Source organism: Notechis scutatus, chromosome 4, assembly GCF_049901735.1.
Source record: "Notechis scutatus isolate UNSWTSFEM ecotype Mainland chromosome 4, rNotScu1.2, whole genome shotgun sequence".
Taxonomy (NCBI): domain Eukaryota; kingdom Metazoa; phylum Chordata; class Lepidosauria; order Squamata; family Elapidae; genus Notechis; species Notechis scutatus.
In genome coordinates this window covers 70,885,857-70,903,974 of record NC_142012.1, presented here as the reverse complement: position 1 = coordinate 70,903,974, position 18,118 = coordinate 70,885,857, and the positions used below count along the sequence as shown (strand labels likewise).

Genomic DNA, 18,118 nt, shown 5'->3' with positions numbered 1-18,118 from the left:
ATCAATGGTTGGACAAAAGGATATGGTAATGCAACAGAATAGATAATCTTGTTATAGAAGTTTAATAGATTGATATAATATATAATGTATACATATGTAACCATTGGTTGAAAGTACAATATAAATTTTAAAATAGAATTTGGGATATCTCATATAAAATGATGGAATAAATAGTTTAGTCATGGATGATTAATAACTGATAAATATATAAGCATCTGTTAGTTTGACAACGTGAAATTTATATAAACTGTGAGTAACAATTATGAAAGGATAGCAGAAAAGATTCATAACCAACTGACACACTGTATGTATCGAAAATGGAAGGTGGTTTTATGTTTTTATGTATTGTTTGTATATGTCTTAAAAAATAAAAAACTTTTTCAAAAAGAAATCCTTCCATCATCATCTGTATTAAATATGTTCCATAGGAATTGTATCTCTAATATATAAAACCACTTCTCTCTTTTTACATCATGTCAATGCTGTAAATAATTTCCCTAATTTTGGTTGTTTTAATATTTATTCATGTTGTTTTTTAATATGTACTTCCTCTAGGCAGGTTATATCAAATTTTAGTTTCTCTAGTTTATGAAATATTTTCCTTCGTTTAGTAGCTAAATTAAGTCCATTTATATTGATTGTAATCAATTTTCTCTCATCCATTTTACACTTTATAAGAAGGATTTGTTGCTCTAGTAGATCTCGGTTCTCGTTGCTCTCTGGGTACACTGCTTATGGCTCCTTCTTCTTTTTCAACTGATGTTACACATTCCTCTTGGAATTCGATTAACGACTCTTCTTTTCTTGTATCCTCCTCTTTTCCTCTAAAATATTCTAGATAGAATAGCCCATTTTTTATCTGGCCATTATGTTTTTGGGCTGTTTAGAGACTACTAACTATGAATGTTATATAAAGATGGGACTCTTGCAGCATCTACAAGAGGACCTCAACTTCATCAAGAATAGGAGACGGTGGCCCAAAGGGGGTGTGTCTTCAGTTTTTTCTATTCAGTCTATATCCAAACAGAGCTGAATACATCTCACACATGGATCCTGTCTACACCATCTGAGAAGGCGCATTTTTGGTAAATCTACCAACGCCCCGATAGTGCTGTATTTTTTATTTTTATTTTTTTGCAATAGGAGACACATTGAAACAACCTTCTTTTTTTTCTTTCTAGCATTTTGTCCCACTTAGTCTTTTTTTTTTACTGCATTCATATTACTGCATACATACATATCTACAGTGAAGTTATCAATGAACAATGCAATCAGTTGGTTGTTGGAGAGCCTGGCATGGATTTAGACTGGGAGGAAGAGAGTGGGGTTTAGAATAAAATGTTTCAACCTTGTATAAGTCACTGCTGTGAAATGAACAACCATAAACATCATTTAAATAAATGATGATAAAATAAAATTGCTACACAGGCAACAAGATTATACCCCAAATTCCAGTTGCAGGCTGTTCAGTTTGGAGGCTTACTATTTTCCTCTCAGTACAGTATAATTAGGGAATGAATTTCAGATTAACTCTGAATTTATACAGCTCTGACAAGCATTATTTTGCATTATATTCTAGTTGATACTATCCAGCACATTCCTCCACGCACAAAATATACAACCAAAGCATTTGGAGGATTAGGAAGAAATGAAAAGAAACTAGCATCTGCAGACCAAAGGACATCTGTTTAAGCAAAGAGATAAGGAGCATACCGAAGAGCTTTATTCTATAGAATGAACATCTGTAATGGATCAATGAAACTTATTAGAAATAACTGTGAGCTGCATCTCCCCCTCCCCCTCCTCCTCCCTCACTCAAAATTAAAACACAGATTTTTGCCTACTCCAATAGAGTGGAAATGTTGAAGCTTCAAAAAGTTTTAAGTTTATTCTTCACAAATTTATACCTGGTGAAAAATCCATTTTGTAACCTTCCACAAATGGTGAGAAGGAAAATCGGACTGAACAAGATGGCCCATATAGTATAAGAACATTTTAGGTCCCATGACAAGGGACTAGCAGGAATCAATTTTTCTGGAGTAATTTTAGAACTATAACCTTCTGCACGTTCCAGGAAAGCAAGTTATGGTGAACAAAGAGCAAAATATATCTGCATAAAGCTGCAGATGATCACAATATTAATATTTGATCATTGTAGAAAAAGGTAAGTTGTCTAGCATAATATAGGAAATTGCCATAGAAATGACTGTAGATATTTTTTTAAAATTATTAGAAAAGAGATTGAAAACAATGGCCCTAAGAATACCAGAATAAATGCTGGTCAGTTGAAATGTTGATTAAAGAGTAATGCATATTTATGAATAAATATTATTCATAAAAGATTATATAAAGTAGGTATAAAGTTAAGAAACAAATGAAAATAAATGGCTTAGCATCAATGCAGTGGTACTCAGTAGCTTAACACCCAAGGAACATCTATAATTTTATGTTCCCAGGATGTTGTACATCTACATATCTTTTTTTCTTCTGTTTATAATAAAAGGAATTAACTCCCTGATAAAAAAAATCCAGGAACTGACCATACCAGTTCCAAATCAAGTGTCTACAGTAGAGTGCAACTCTTAAGTAGAGTCAACAATTCTCAAGTAAAAGTCTCCTGCTTATGTAAGAGGCTTCTGGGAGCAAATAGGAAGAAAATGCCCAAGGGCTGTTGAAAGAGTCATCACATTGAACCTAACAAAACATGAAACTTTGAATTCCCCCACTGGGAATTCCTGACATCTGAAATAATATCATGGGCTCAATTTCTCTTATTAGTTTAGCCTCACATATTCAATAAATTCCATGTGGATTAGATCCTAACTGACTAGTTTAATTAAATTGTGAAAATACTGTCTGTCACGAACAAAGAATATACCCTGATTGTCTAACAAATACATAACTTAACAGGGAAAATATGTCAGAATCTTTGGATTTTCTGAATTCCTCTCAGTAGAGTTATGTAAAAAAAGAAAAAAAAGGTGGTAATTTTTAATTGTAGGAGCAATATTGTTATCAAGCTTCCTTCTCTATGTTAAATTCATTTTAAATCTAAAGTTACTGGAAAGAGAGTGAGAGAGAGACGAGATGGAGAAGAAAGGAAGGAAGGAAAGAAAAGAGAAAAGGAGAGGAAAGGAAAGGAAATCTGATATATGCCATACTAATTTCCAGTCTCCTGATAGCATCATCATCTGCAAAGAAATGGTACATATGAGAAAACAAATAACCTTTTTTTTCTTGTAAGGTGAAATGTGGAGTGAAAAATTCAGTGCATTGCAGAGAAATGTCTGGCTAAGAAACAGGATAGCAAATCACTAAATTCATATGGAAAACACTCTCCTATCTACCATAGCCAAACATTATCAAGAAAGCAAATGAAAAATGTATTTGGAAAATGAAAGTTTTCGGGGTGTGGAAGAATAAAGGGAAAATAAGATTTAAATGAATAAAAGTTATTTTTTTACTTACATGGCTTGAAAGTGTTCTGAACAGCTGGAGCCTCGGGATTATAATGTCTGCAGATGTTGTGTTTGGTTGAGCCTGCCCCCTTCCCCACTCAAACTTTGGCACCAACATTTCTGTAATACTTAAACTTGATAATTTCCTGGTTCCCCTTTCTGAAATTCTCACATATTTGATCACTGGTCCACCCTAATGGCAGAAGAATGCAGACTAGATTAGGCAGCCTGTATTTCTTGCTGAAGAACACAGCCTCTCTAGCTGCCGTGATCCAAAGGAGAGATTATCTCAGCTACACTGCCTACTCCCAGCAAATATTATACCTTGGATCGGTGCTGAATTAATAGTTCTGCAAACACAAGAGAGACACAGTCCCAGAGGAAGATTGGGTGTCCCTAACAGAATGTAGAGCATTTAGGAATCATCTAACTTCATCTGGAATTCAGTTGAACAAAGTAGGTGAATTATGAGATCATATTGAATGTAAACATGGGCAAGTTCTATCTCTCTTCAATCTCTCTTCGATCTTCAAAATTGCAATTGTTTCTCAACAGAGATTTGAATATAGTGATGCATACACACTTCTATAAGGTGAGCATGATTGCTAGAATGGTCTTATGGTTTTGGTGACCAACAGCACCACAACTAGTAGTGCTCATCACTGCTACAAAAAGTTCTTTTTTTACACTCCAGTATTCTACCTGCAGCATGTGTAGGTATGAAACAATCTTTCCACACATTAAAGTTAAAAATTAATAAATATTTCCTACTCACCATTCTCTTTAATCACTACTAACCCAGAAAGTAAACTGTCTGATTCCTCATCTGCATATTTACCAACCTGGCTGTTTTCTATTTGATTTTACAAACCAGTCTTATTATTTCAGTCATTTTCCATCACTTGTCAATTTCACACTTAAAAATTAGCCGGGCCCAATTTTCTCTGCTTTTATAGGTAGTATGAAATTTTCCCAACTACAAGCCCATAGCAGAAACTGGTAGGAAAGCAAGTCATGGTACTCAGCTGCATACCAAAACTTTAATTACCTAAAAGAATAACCATCAACCATACGAAAGGGTTAACTACCGGTTCGGGATTTACGAGCTTCCCTGCCTGTAAATCATCATAAATCATCATTAGCACATCATTAGCATGCTGCCTGCCTAGAAGCAGCCTTTGAAATAGCCCTCTTTTCTTGTTTTTTTAACTGCAGCTGTTCGGCAGCTGAAGTTGAAAAATCAGGAAATAAAGATCAGGTAAGAGCCCAGGTGGGCGGGTGGGCAAAAACATCAGCAGGCATAGAAGAGGAGGAGGGAGGAGTGAGTGGGAGTGGAGGGCGAGGGCTGAGGCCAGCCAGTGGTGGGATCATCCAACAGAGAGCCACAGCAGAGGAACAAAAAAGCTTCATTTATCTGGGAACCTGAAATGACTCTGAATTTAAATCATATGGTAAAAAGCACCCAAAGAAGAAGGAGGAACAACATCAGCAAAAACAACAACAACCTAACCCTCGCCTGTTTTTGGAAATGGTTCAAGAGGGAAAACACACGAAAGAGAGAGAGAGAGAGAATGAGAGAGGGAGAGAGACACAAAGAGAGAGAGAATGGTGATGGGTGACTGTGGAGAGGTGAGCGGGGTCCGAAGAGCCTCCAGTGACTCCTGTGCACTCTGACGGGGAGGGGGAAGAAGAAGGAGAGCGGTGGTTTTCTTTCCAGGCAAGATGCTGGAAGTTAGATGACCCCCGCCGACTCCTGTCCCAGTCAGGAGAAGGGAGAGAGAGAGAGAAATGCTGTCCTGTTTCTTTTTCTTTCCCTGAGGGGGTGGACAGGGTTAGCAGGGTCTTCCAGCTGAGTATGCTCCTTGCAGCACAAGATAATTGGTGGTAGAAATCCCATCCGGGCTGAAGGGGAGAATTGCCCCACCAGGTGGAGAAAGAAGGCAGGCAGGCAGGGTGTCCCAAACTTGCAGGTTGAACCCCAGCATGGTTATAACATTCTTTCTTTCACACCCCCTCTCCCCCTGCATAACAATAAATATATTGGGTGGAAGGATGATTTATTTTTTTATTTTATTTGGTTTGTCAATTGCTTACAAGATAATAGGTATAAGTAAAAACATAGTTATGAATACATGGATACATATAAGAAAAATAAAAGAAACAATAGGACAGGGATGGTAGGCACGTTGGTGCGCTTATGCACGCCCCCTTAGGAAAGGGGTGAAGTCAATAGTAGAAAGTCTAAGGTTAAAGTTTTTGGGTTTGGGGGAAAAAACCACAGAGTCAGGTAGAGTATTCCAGACATTGACCACTCTGTTGCTGAAGTTGTATTTCCTGCAATCGAGTTTGGTGCGATTAACCTTGAGTTTGTATCTATTGTTTGCTCTTGTACTGTTATGGTTGAAGCTGAAGTATTCATTGACAGGTAGGACATTGCAATGTATGATTTTATATACTATACTTAGATCAGACTGAAGGCGACGTAGTTCTAGGTTTTCTAGGTCTAGAATTTCAAGTCTGGTGGCATAAGGTATTCTGCAACGAGTAGAGGAGTGGAGAACTCTTCTTGTGAAATATTTCTGGACTTTCTCAACTGTGTTAATATCAGATATGTAATGTGGGTTCCAGACTGATGAGCTGTATTCAAGTATTGGTCGAGGAAATGTTTTGTATGCTCTAGTTAGTAGTGTAATGTTACCAGAGAAAAAGCTACATAAGATTAGGTTAACAACTCTTAATGCCTTTTTGGTTATGTAGTTACAGTGGGCTCTAGCACTTAGATCATTAGAGATGAGTATTCCAAGATCCTTGACAGAGTTTGGATCATCAACAAGGTCTTGACTATTCAGCCTGTATTTTATTTTCTGTTTTGTTTTGTTTTTTTGCCAATATGTAAGACAGAGCATTTATTTGTTGAGATTTGAAGTTGCCATTTGTTTGACCATTCTGATACGTAGTCGAGGTCTTTTTGAAGGGTAGCGGTATTGTCTATGGTGTTGAATAGCTTTACATCGTCAGCGAAGAGGACGTAGTTGCTCTTAATATGATCACAGAGGTCATTTATGTAGAGTATGAAGAGAGTTGGTCCTAGAACACTGCCTTGAGGGACACCACTATTGACAGGTACAGAATTTGATAGGACACTCCCAATTTTGACCATTTGAATGCTTCTATCTAGTTATGCAGGTGTCCAGAGATACCATAAGATTTTAGTTTTAGGAGTAGTTTGTCATGTACCACTGAATCAATGTAGTCTATGTAGATTGCATCTATTGCTTTGCCCTGATCGAGTTGTGTAGTCCAAATCTTTTTGCAGTGTAAGAGTTGCAGATTACAGGATAGTTTTTTTCTGAAATCAAATTGTTTATTAGAGAGTAGGTTATTTGTCTCTAAGTGGAGGATAATGGATTGGTTAATAATTGATTCCATGACATTACAGGTGATGCAGCATAAAGAGATTGGTCTGTAATTTTCAACTAGACTGGCGTCTCCCTTTTTGAAGATGGGGATAACCATGGCTTGTGACCATAGTTTTGGCAAGGAGCTGGTCCTGAAAGATTTTTCAAAGATTATGCTTAGAGGTTCGGCTATGGCAGTGGATAGCTTTTTTAAGAAGTTAGGCACATATTCTATCCGGTCCAATAGATAGAGATGGTTTTAGATTGTGTGCTTTTTCAACATTGTCTTCTGTAAAATCGATATGTATTAGATCATTGTAGTTGTCTGTGGTTCGACTAGGAAATACTGGGCATGATCCATTGCTGTTTACAAATACTGAGCCAAAGAATGTGTTAAAGAGGTTGGCTTTAATGGTGTCGTCATTGCAGTCTTTACCATTAGGTCCTATCAGGGGTGGGATGGACCTTGAGTCTTTTAGTTTGTTGTTTACAAAATTGTAGAAAGCGCGGGTGGAATTGGTGCATAGAAGGTTTTCCTCTTGTTTAATGTGATAATTGATGCATTCGGTCTTTATCTGGTGGCATAAATTTTTAGATCGGCTGTTGAAGTTGGCAACGTGACCAGATTTGTTTTTTTGCCAAAGTGATTTCTTTTTGGATTGAAGCTTCCTTATTGTTATGGGTAATCTGTTTTTTTCTGGTTTTGGGAGTTGTTATTGGTACATATAGTTTGATGACTTTTTGACTTCAAGTAAAAATATGTTGTAATGGTCTTCAACAGTATTGCATCCAGTGAATAGAAATTGCCAATCAAGGGATGAAAGATCACTATCTATGAGATCATAGTTGCCTTTTTTGAAGTTATAATTGGGGATTATGTCATTGTGTTGATTTTTGTGTGGACCTATGTTGAGACAAAAGTCAATCATGATGTGGTCACTGTTGGAAAAGGGTTCTTTCATTTGTATTCCGTAAATTGAATTCAAACTATTGCAGAAGATGAAATCGAGGCAGTTGTTAAGTCTAGTATTATTGGTTACTAGTTGTTCCAGTCCCAGGTTTGTTACAGCATTGTAGAAAGTTGCATGTAGGGGTTCAGTTTTACATTCGTTTAGGATCCAGTTAATGTGAGGTAGATTGAAGTCACCAAGAAAGATAAAAGTGTGTGGGCAGGATGCTGCCCATGTTAGTAGTGAATTTAGCTTGTTTACATGTTTGATGTCATAATCAGGTGCTCTGTAACATAGTAAGAATTGAAATGTGATATTTAAGGACAGTTCAGACAATGGTCTCAGGAAGAGCAAGCTCCTGGGTAACTTGGATGTTTTTTAGATGTAAGGACTTTTTATAGAAGATAGCAACACCACTTCCTCTACAGATTTCACAATCTGATCGGTAAACATGATAGTCTCTTACTGTGGTAATGGAGTCAGGGAGAGATGCATTGAGCCATGTTTTACAGACAAATATGATGTTGAATTTAGCTGTATTTAGTAAGAGGAGAAATTCAGGTATTTTATTCACAAGGCTTCTTGCATTGAGTAGCTTGCATTTAAGGCCAGCAGTAGTTTGAATTGAGGTAATTTGGGGCATGAGCGCCTAGTTTTGAGTGATGGTGGGTTGGATGAGGTAGGTGTGGAGTTGTGGGTTGTGTAACTTACTTTTGATACAATCAGCACAGTAATCAATGTACAGATCCTTCTCTCCATTGTCTAGACGTCTTTTGAGTTCATTGCGGAGTTCACGGGAGCGGATTCTTTGCAGTATGGATAAGTCTGGTCTTGAGCGAAGTTTTTTGTGGTTGGGATTGGTTTTTGCAATGGCGTTTATTGTATGAATGAATATGCATTTGCTGGACTCATTTTTGCATACAACTCTACACAATTTTGGGGCCATCGAGCCATCATTGTATTTGAACTCAGGGCCGCCTCTGGTTATTTCAATGATATACCAAAGTGTCAGCTGAAAACTGAGCGGTTACCTTCTTGAAGCTTGATCTCATATATTTCTCTTTGGGAATGAAAAATCTGAAGAAAGCTCCCAAACTTCCTTTCCAGTCCGCTCACTTTGCACCTGACATTTGGAGATGGAGATGTGGTATTGTTTTGCTCAGTGCTGCATGCATGCCCACCTTCTGTCACCTGATGTATTGTTAACAGCAGGAACCTTTCAGCACTCTTTCATTTTTAGAGGGGGGGAAGAGAGATGAGAGGGAAAAAGAGAGAGAGATTAGAGAGAGAGAAAGAGAGACAAAGAGAAAGAGAGAGAGAGAGACACACACACACAGAGAGAGAGAGAGATACCAGTTTCCCAGAGAAAAGAAAATACTGGGAACCACAAAAGAAAATACTGAGAACCACAAAACCTGGGTAGGCATGGCTGGGGGGGGGGGTTGTCATGTGACTGGGTTGCAGTGAGTGACATCGAGTTGGACACGCCCACCCAGGTTTTGTGGCTCCCAGTGTTTTCTGTGGGAAATGGATCCAAATGGCTCTTTGAGTGCTTAAGGTTGCAGACCCATGGTCTAGTCCCATGATGGCGAAACTATGGCACGCGTGCTGGAAGTGGCATGCAGAGCCACTTCTGCCGGCACATGAGCGATTGCCTGGAAGAGCCCCACTGTGCATGTGCCGCCCGCCCACCAGCTGATTGTCGAGTATCTGGCACGCATGTGCGGGGGCAGGAGACGGGAGATGCGCATGCATGCGCAGAGACCCGTGGGGCATGGGGGGTCTTGCACATGCATGTGCAGTCGCATGGCACGTGGGAGGATTGCACATGCATGAGCAGAGAGGTGCAGTGCGCACAGCTGTTGAATGGCAGCAATAGCCAGGGAATGCTCCAGTGAAGGCTCCAGTGTTCCCCAGCAGAGGCAGCAAACACAGAGGAGGCAGCAATGGCATCATTTCTGGTTGGCCAGCCCGCTGATTGGCAAGGCTATGGGAGGCCAAGATCCAGCTGTCAATCAGCTGACTGATGGTGGGCGCAACAGAGTGGAGCCCTGATGAGCCACGTGCTGGGACTGTGAGGCAGAGGTATACCTTTTGTTTTCTTGTTTTGCTCCCCAAAAGCTAGGTGCATCTTATGGTTTGGAGCATCTTATAGTGCAAAAAATATGGTATGTTGTGGTCTACTTTGTCAAATGCCTTACTGAAATCTAAGTATATTATGTCAACAGCATTTCACTGGTTTACTAATTTAATTACTTTATGAAAGAATGAAATAAGATTGGTTTGATATGATCTGTTTTTAACACAATCATGCTGGCCACTACTTATAACTTTATTTGCTTTATCTGCAAGTTATTTGCAGATCTGTTTCTTGATTATCTTTTCCAAGATCTTTCCAGTTATTGATGGTAGACTGATTGGTCTGAGGTTTCCTGGGTCCGGTTCCCCCCCCCTTTTTTTTGGAAGATGGGAACCACACCAGCCCTTTTCCAATCCTTGATTATTCCCCTTGATCTCATCTGCCCACCTATTTCTCTTTCAGAGGGTTTGTGAATCAAAGCCTCATTTCAGGTGCCCTAGAAGATGCAGTTTTTGTACGACACTTTGCAAAGGAGCTTTTTTACATCTCCATAGGAGGTTCTGTTTCCTTATCTCAGATTTCCATGATCCCTAATGAGATTATTTTACTACTGATTAGATAAAAGCAGATCCATTTTTTGACATCAAATTTTTCATACACACATGCAAAAATCCCATTTGTTGATTTGGAAGAAAACATCTACAAATAGAAATTTTAAAAGGATTGGTTGGAAGTATTCCCTTTTGAGAAACTGGAGAATTTTAATAGCTGCAATATCTTTTGAAAATATTTTGCAAAACTTATAAATTAGAAATGAAATCTCATGTACTTTCATTTATTTATGATAGTGGGGTATAATATCACAAATACCCATGCTTCCCTCCCTTTCCCCCCTCTCTCACAAACAAACAATTCTGTATAACTATACATTCAGAGGTGGTATTCAGCAGGTTATGACCAGTTCTGGAGAACTGGTAGCAGAAATTTTGAGTAGTTCGGAGAACCAGCAAATACCACCTCTGACTGGTCCTGCTCCATCTATTCTCTGCCTCCCGAGTCCCAGCTTATCAGCCGGATCTTCTTTTGTTGCCCTGCCCAGGAGAACGGAGCTGGAAAGCAGGTTAGTGGGGTGGGGAGGGAATGGGATTTTGTAGTAACCTTCCCCTGGAGTGAGGTGCGAATGGAGATTTTACAGTATCCTTCCCCTGGAGTGGGGTGGGAATGGAGATTTTACAGTATCCTTTCCCTGCCATGCCCACCAAGCCATGCCCACAGAACTGGTAGTAAAAAAATTTGAATCTCACCACTGACTACATTCCATATATTTGTGGATTTTTATATTTATTCTTCCTCCAGACACACAGGCTCCAGGCTCACTGGTTTCAACAATATTTTTGCAGTACTAATTTCCAAATCTTTGTTGTTTTCCTCTGAGGATGCTAACATGTTTCCTAACATCCTGGTTGGTATTTGAAAATAGACTGGAAAATAGACTGCTTTTTATAATCTAGAAAATATTACTCTGCTAATTGTGCTTAGGTGTGCATTAGTCTTCCTAATAGTTGTATTACATTCTCAGGAAATTAGGAACAGGGCTCAGTACTAAAGGACTATGACATTGCTACAGAAATGCATGGAACCAAAGACAAAAACCTATTAGAATGCATATGGGTCAATATAAAAGAAAAAAAGAATGACATTGCCATAGGTGTATATTACAGGCCACACAACCAAGCAGAAAAAATAGATGTACTTTTTGCCAACCAACTAACAAATATATGTAGGAAACACATTACAATAGTAATGGGGGACTTCAATTACCCTGACGTCAATTGGAAGACTAATTCTGTACCAAGTGAGAAATCGAATAGGTTCCTGGCCAATCTAGCTGACAACTTTGTTGTCCAAAAGGTTGAGGAGGGAACTAGAGGGCAGCCATACTGGACTTAATTCTTACAAACAGAGAAGAAGTAATAGAGGGAGTTGAAACCACAGGAACCTTGGGTGAGAGTGACCATGTCATACTAGAATCCAACATAACGCAAACACGAGCAATAAAACACAATATACCAGAGTCCTAGTTTTTAAAAAAGCTGTTTTTAACAAACTCAAGAAAGTACTTGGGAAAGATTCCTTGGATGAAAATCCTTAAGGGGAAAACAACTGAAGAAGCTTGAAATATTCTGAAAAATATTATCATAAAAGCTTAGTTCAGCACAATGCTACTGAAAAAATACAAACAAGAAATCCAAGAAGGAACCAGCATAGCTGCACAAAGATCTCTCTGACAAACTGAAAGTGCACCACTGTTGTATCATCTGCAAATTTAATAATAGTATTATTGGCGTGAGTGGGAATGCAATCAAGTACATAAACTGTATAGAGTAAAGGACTCAACACGCAACCCTGTGGTGTACCTGTGTTAAGAATAAGGGCTGAGGAGTTATGATTACCTCATCTGACCATCTGAGAGCGGCCAGACAGGAAATCCATAATCCAAAGGCAGATTGAATAAGAAAGCCCAAGATCCATAAGTTTCGACACTAGTCTATGGAAAAGAATTGTGTTAAATGCAGAGCTAAAATCTACAAAAAGCATCCTCACATAGCCCCCGCCCCCACCCGCTGTCCCAAATGAGTGTGAAGAGTGATGGCTATAGATCTATATCTGTAGATCTATTTGTTCTATATGCAAACTGGTGTTTATCAAATGTATGCAGAAGACCAGAAATGATCTGCCAGCAGACCAGAGGTGAAATGCTGACGGTTTGGCCCGGTTCACCCGAACCGGTAGTAAAAAAGTGCCACCAGTTCGGATGAACTGGTAGTAAAAAAAAATGCTACCGGTTCAGGCAAACCGAGGATCAGCTGTGCTGCATGATTTAAATTAGCTAGAAAGCAACAATTCATCAGATTTCTTGCTTTCTAGCTAATCTAAATCGTGCGGCACAGCTGATCCCCCCTGCTGTTGTACTGTCCTCAGAAGGCTTCAAAATGCTTCTTTTTTCAGTGCCCAGGAGGCTTACCTGAGGCCCAGTGGGCCAAAAATGGGGCATGAGGGGGTGCTATGAAAGAAAAAAAGACTTTTGACCTCCCCCAGTCACATGACCACCTAGCCATGCCCACAGAACCGGTAGTAAAAACATTTGAATCCCACCACTGCAGCAGGCCAATTTCTCAAAGCACTTCATGATGATAGGAGTGAGCGCCACTGGTCTGTAATCGTTGAGGTTATTGGTAGGGAACTTCTTTGGCAGTGGAACAATGGTGGAAGCCTTCAAACAAAATGGAATAGTGGACTAAGATAAAGACAGATTGAAAATCCTGGTAAGGACTCCAGCCAACTGATCAGCACAGTCTTTAAGTACTCGGCCAGAGATACTGACAGCCTTTCTAGGGTCCACAGCCCTCAAAATGCTCCTCACCTCCTGTTCCTCCACAATGAGGTGGGGGCTATAATGGGCTGGTGGCTGTATTTTAGCTGTCTCTTATGTCTCCACTTCAAAGTGAGCAAAGAAATAATTCAGCTTCTCTGCCAATGAAGCATCCCCCTCAGCAGGGATGACAGTGTTCGGTTGATGGTTGGTGATTTGTTGAATCCCTCACCACACCTGCCTCATATTATTACTATAAAAATTATCCTCAATCTTCCTCTTATAATCTGTCTTGGCCTTCTGAATACTTTCAGTCTAGCTCTAGCAACACTGTATCTTGCCCCATCACTGGACCTAAAAGCATTGGTCCTGTCACTCAGCAGGCGCTAGACTTCATTAATCATCCAGGGCTTCTGATTGGGATAGATCCTGATACATTTATCACAGTGACAGTATCTGTGAAGTGTTTGATAGTATCTATTTCACAGACAAAAGCCAGGAAAAGCACCAGGGTCAGATAAGATAACTCCTTGCTTAAAAGTCTGTGCTGACCAGTTGGCTCCCATCTTCACCCGAATCTTCAATAGATCACTAGAGATGTGCTATGTTCCTTCCTGCTTCAAACATTCTACCATCATCCCAGTGCCAAAGAAGCCCTCCATCAAGGAGCTGAATGACTACAGACCAGTTGTTCTAACATCTGTTGTTATGAAGACCTTTGAAAGACTAGTGCTGTCCCACCTGAAAACCATCACAGATCTGCTGTTAGATCCCATGCAGTTTGCATACTGAGCAAATAGATTGACAGATGATGCTGTTAATATGGTTCTACACTACATCCTACAATACCTTGAATCTCCAAATACCTACGCAGGGGTCCTCTTCATAGTCTTCAATTCAGCATTCAGTACCATCATTCCAGACATTCTTCTAACTAAACTAAACCAGCTAGCGGTACCTGAACACACTTGTAAGTGGATCATAAGCTTCTTAACAGACAGGAAGCAGCAGGTGAAGCTAGGCAGAATCACATCTGATACCTGTACAATCAGCACAGGGGTCCCCCAAGGCTCTGTGCTTTCTCTGAAATGACTGCATCTCAAAAGATCCATATGTTAAAATACTGAAGTTTGCAGATGATACAACAGTGATAGGTCTCATTTGAGACAACAACAAATCTACATACAGATGGGAGGTTGTACAACTTACGTCATGGTGTAATCGGAACAATCTGGAACTGAACACACTCAAAACCATAGAAATGGTGGTAGGCTTTAGGAGAAACCCTCCCATACTACCACCTCTTACAATACTAGACAACACAGGATCAACAGTAGAGACCTTCACATTTCTAGGTTCTATCATATAACAAGACCTAAAATGGACACCTAACATCAAAAACGTCATCAAAAAAGCACAACAAAGGGAGGGCGTTGCTGGCGTCGCGATGATACGACATGCGATCTTGGAGGTCTGAGATCGCTGCTGATATCTTTGCTCCTGGATGGTCCAATCGGTTCTAAACCGTCCTGAAGAGACGGTGAATGTAAAGAGCACATCCTGTCAATCCAAGGGATACTGCAAAGTCCCTGGTAGATCCAGGAGAAGCTCTTTTTGCCAGCGGCAAAGAGGCAGCCATTAAAGCTGCTGAAGTTGGGACAGTTCCGAAACAAAAGAGAACGGAAAAAGAAAGTGTGCCGGTTTGGTGAGAACTTTTTCTTTACTTTAAGATTTGAAAGGACACCCTAAGGAAAAGAAAGAATCTGTAAAAGTTTTGCAAGAAGTGATTAAGCGGTGATTTTAAACAGGAAGTCAAAGTAATATTTTTATTTTTTTTCTCATTGCTGGATTTTCTATACATGATTTTATATTTTGAAACTGGACTGTTTTTTTTCTTCTACTTCCACCTATTCTTTCTCTCCTTTTTGGCGTTATAATATTCTAGGCTAGAGACTCCCTTTTAGTCATCTTTTTAAATATCTTTTCCCCTTTTTAATTAATTTTTATTATATCTTGTTTGGAAAAGGAGGGGGAAAGTGAAAGCAGAAGAAACTTTGTAACACTGCCAACTAGAGGCTTGGAAATATTCTATCTCTTTTTTTCTTGACCAGACAAAGCTGAGAAAGAACTGAGACTTCTTTTCAAGGACACTGCTGTTTGATAAGATAGAGGGAAGAGCATGGGAGAGTATTATTGTAGGTGCTCTTCTGGATTTCTATCAATAGCTGAAGTCTGGTGTTGAAGCTTATAGAAAAAAAAGGTGATAAGACTCTGGAGAAGAGAGTTATAAATTTTAACAAAAGCCTTGGATAACCAAACAAGGTGCAGTGTTGTTTTTTTTTAATCTGGGCTATTTCTTACTTTAACAAACCCCCTCCTTACTAGCTTTCTTTTTGTAATAGCCATTTGGATTTTTGGCCTTTTGGAACTTGTTTTTCTCTTTCTCTTTGTCTTTTGAAGTCTGATTTTTACGTTTGCATTTTATTTTAAAGGAAAAGCTTTAGTATTAATAATTTCCTTCCTTTTTTTTCTTTTTAAGGGAGTAGTCTCTTTTCTTTTTTCTCTCTCTGTCCCTTGTATTTTTTTTTCTATTTACCATCCATATTGGTTTTTTTTTTTTATCTTTGTGGCTTTCTTTTTTTTCTTATGCATCCTTTTATACCTGAGACCTTTTAATTGGATTAAGGTGTTGAAGAACCTGAATAACTTTTCTTTTTTCTTCTTTAGTTTTTTATTGTTTACTTTTCCGCTTTTTCCAGGATTTAACAATTTTTTCTTTTTTGTGTGTGTTTATGGTGTTTTCTTCCATTTTTAAGTTTTTACTGCTATTTCACCAATCGATTGGATTAGGTATACAATAACCTGAAGAAATAATAATAATAATAATAATAATAATAATAATAATAATAATAATAATAATAATAATAATAATAATAATAATAATAATAATAATAATCATAATAATCATCGTAATCATAATCATATGAGATGAGAGATGAGAATAGAATAGAATATTGATTTCTGACCAAAATGCTACTTAAAAAAGAGGTGAATTATAGATGGCTGATTCCAGAAGTTTAATGTTCACATGGCAAGAACAGAGACATAGAATTGATTCAATTGAGAAAGCTAAATTATTTTACACAGAATATTTTGGAGGGAAAGAGGAGGAGGCAGAAAAAGAAATGTCACTAATTGAATTCCAAGAGGACTACCAAATGGCGACTGAAAAAGAAGAAGGTGCAGTAGGTGGAAAGGTGGAAGTCAAAGAACAACGTGAACCAAGATCTACGAGAGCTGCTAAACCAAAATATAACCATGGAAGAGAAAAAACTGATTACAATGAATATAAATGGACTTAACTCAGCTGTTAAAAGAAGGAAAACTTTCCATTAATTAGAGAAATTAAAATTGGATATAATCTGCCTACAAGAAGTACATATCAAAAAGCAACATGAACAATTGCTGATACAGCCAAAATTAAGGAAAATATTTACTTCTTTGACACAATGCAAGAAAAGACGAGTGGTTTTATACATTAAAGATATTATCCCAGCGAAATTGATCTATACCAATGACGATGGAAGAATACTAATGGTGGAAATAATGGACAATAATATGAAAACATTCCTGATTGCAATCTATGCCCCGAATGACAATCAAGAAGAATTTTTATAAAAAATTACATATGAAAATAATTGAACTGGACTATGCTAATATAGTTATGATGGGAGATTTTAATGGAATTGTAGATAATAAACTGGACTACACAGCACAGAAAACTACAAAGCAAAACAGAAAGACTTTCCCTAAATCTTTTTTTAAAATGATAGATGAAATAAATTTAAAAGATACATGGAGAGAAAGAAATGCTAAGACTAAACAATACACCTTCTATTCAAATAGACATTTATCATGGTCCAGAATAGATATGATATGGATGTCAACAGAACTGTTAGCTAATATTCAAGAAATAAATATTGAAACGAGTACTTGGGCAGATCACAATCCAATGACAATTAAATGGAAAGGACAAAGAAGATCTAGATGGATGTTAAATAATACTATATTAAAGGAAAAAGACTTCACACAGTGGATGGAGAAAGAACTGGCTTTCTTCTTTAGAGAAAACAAAAAAGAAGATACATCAATGCCAGAGGCTTGATAATAGACTATACAAGGAAAAGAAATAGCATGAAAAGACTAGCCTCTAAGGCATTAGAGGATGAGTATAAAGGACTTGAAAAAGAGCTACAGAAAATGCCACAGAAAAGGGACATTAAGTTAAAAATGGATATAATTAAACATAAAATGGGTCTAACAGAAAAAGAAGAATTAGCACAGAAAATCAGAAGTGCGAAACAGAATTAATTTGAAGATGCAAATAAACCAGGTAGATGGTTAGCATATAAACTGAGAAAGGAGAAAGAATCAAGGAAAATATTGCAATTAATAGATGACCAAGGCCAAGTTTGCTATGGTAGTAAAGAGAAGAAGGAAATCAGACGATTCTTTCTTCTCTTTTCTCTTTATCCCTTTCTTCAGCCAAATCCACTTGAAGTTTAATTAAATCCTCCTCTCTTGGTCTCTCTTCTTCCTTTCCTCTGAAGGAAAGCTTCATAAAATAGCTCTGCTTTCTCTATTGAATCCTGTCTATGTGTTTGTTCTTGCCAGATAAACATCAAGCCTTCTGGAATCAACCATCTATAATTCACTTCTTTTTTAATTAAGATCTTTCACTTTCTAGGGTTCTTGTTATATTGTTTCAACATTTCCAAGAATTGATACTCTGTTCTCAAATCTCTCACTCTTCTCGGTACTTGCTTCAGAACTGTGATCATTTTCCCTTTGTATTTCAA

At 38.1% G+C, this 18,118-nt stretch overlaps 2 protein-coding genes across 3 annotated transcripts in view; both read right to left on the bottom strand.

Annotated features, from left to right (window-relative positions):
* Positions 1-18,118, bottom strand: part of CC2D2A (coiled-coil and C2 domain containing 2A) — a 1,114,036-nt gene that overhangs the window by 216,089 nt on the left and 879,829 nt on the right. The gene's annotated exons all lie outside the window — the stretch shown is intronic.
* C1QTNF7 (C1q and TNF related 7) overlaps positions 1-18,118 on the bottom strand; it is a 64,489-nt gene that overhangs the window by 32,624 nt on the left and 13,747 nt on the right. Inside the window, exon 1 of one of the 2 annotated variants that reach the window (XM_026675863.2) lies at positions 3,469-3,599. The exons of the other annotated variant lie outside the window; for it this stretch is intronic. The gene's annotated coding sequence lies outside the window, so the exon portion shown is untranslated. Of the gene's footprint in view, positions 1-3,468; positions 3,600-18,118 lie in introns of those variants that run through there. 2 annotated transcript variants of the gene reach the window in all.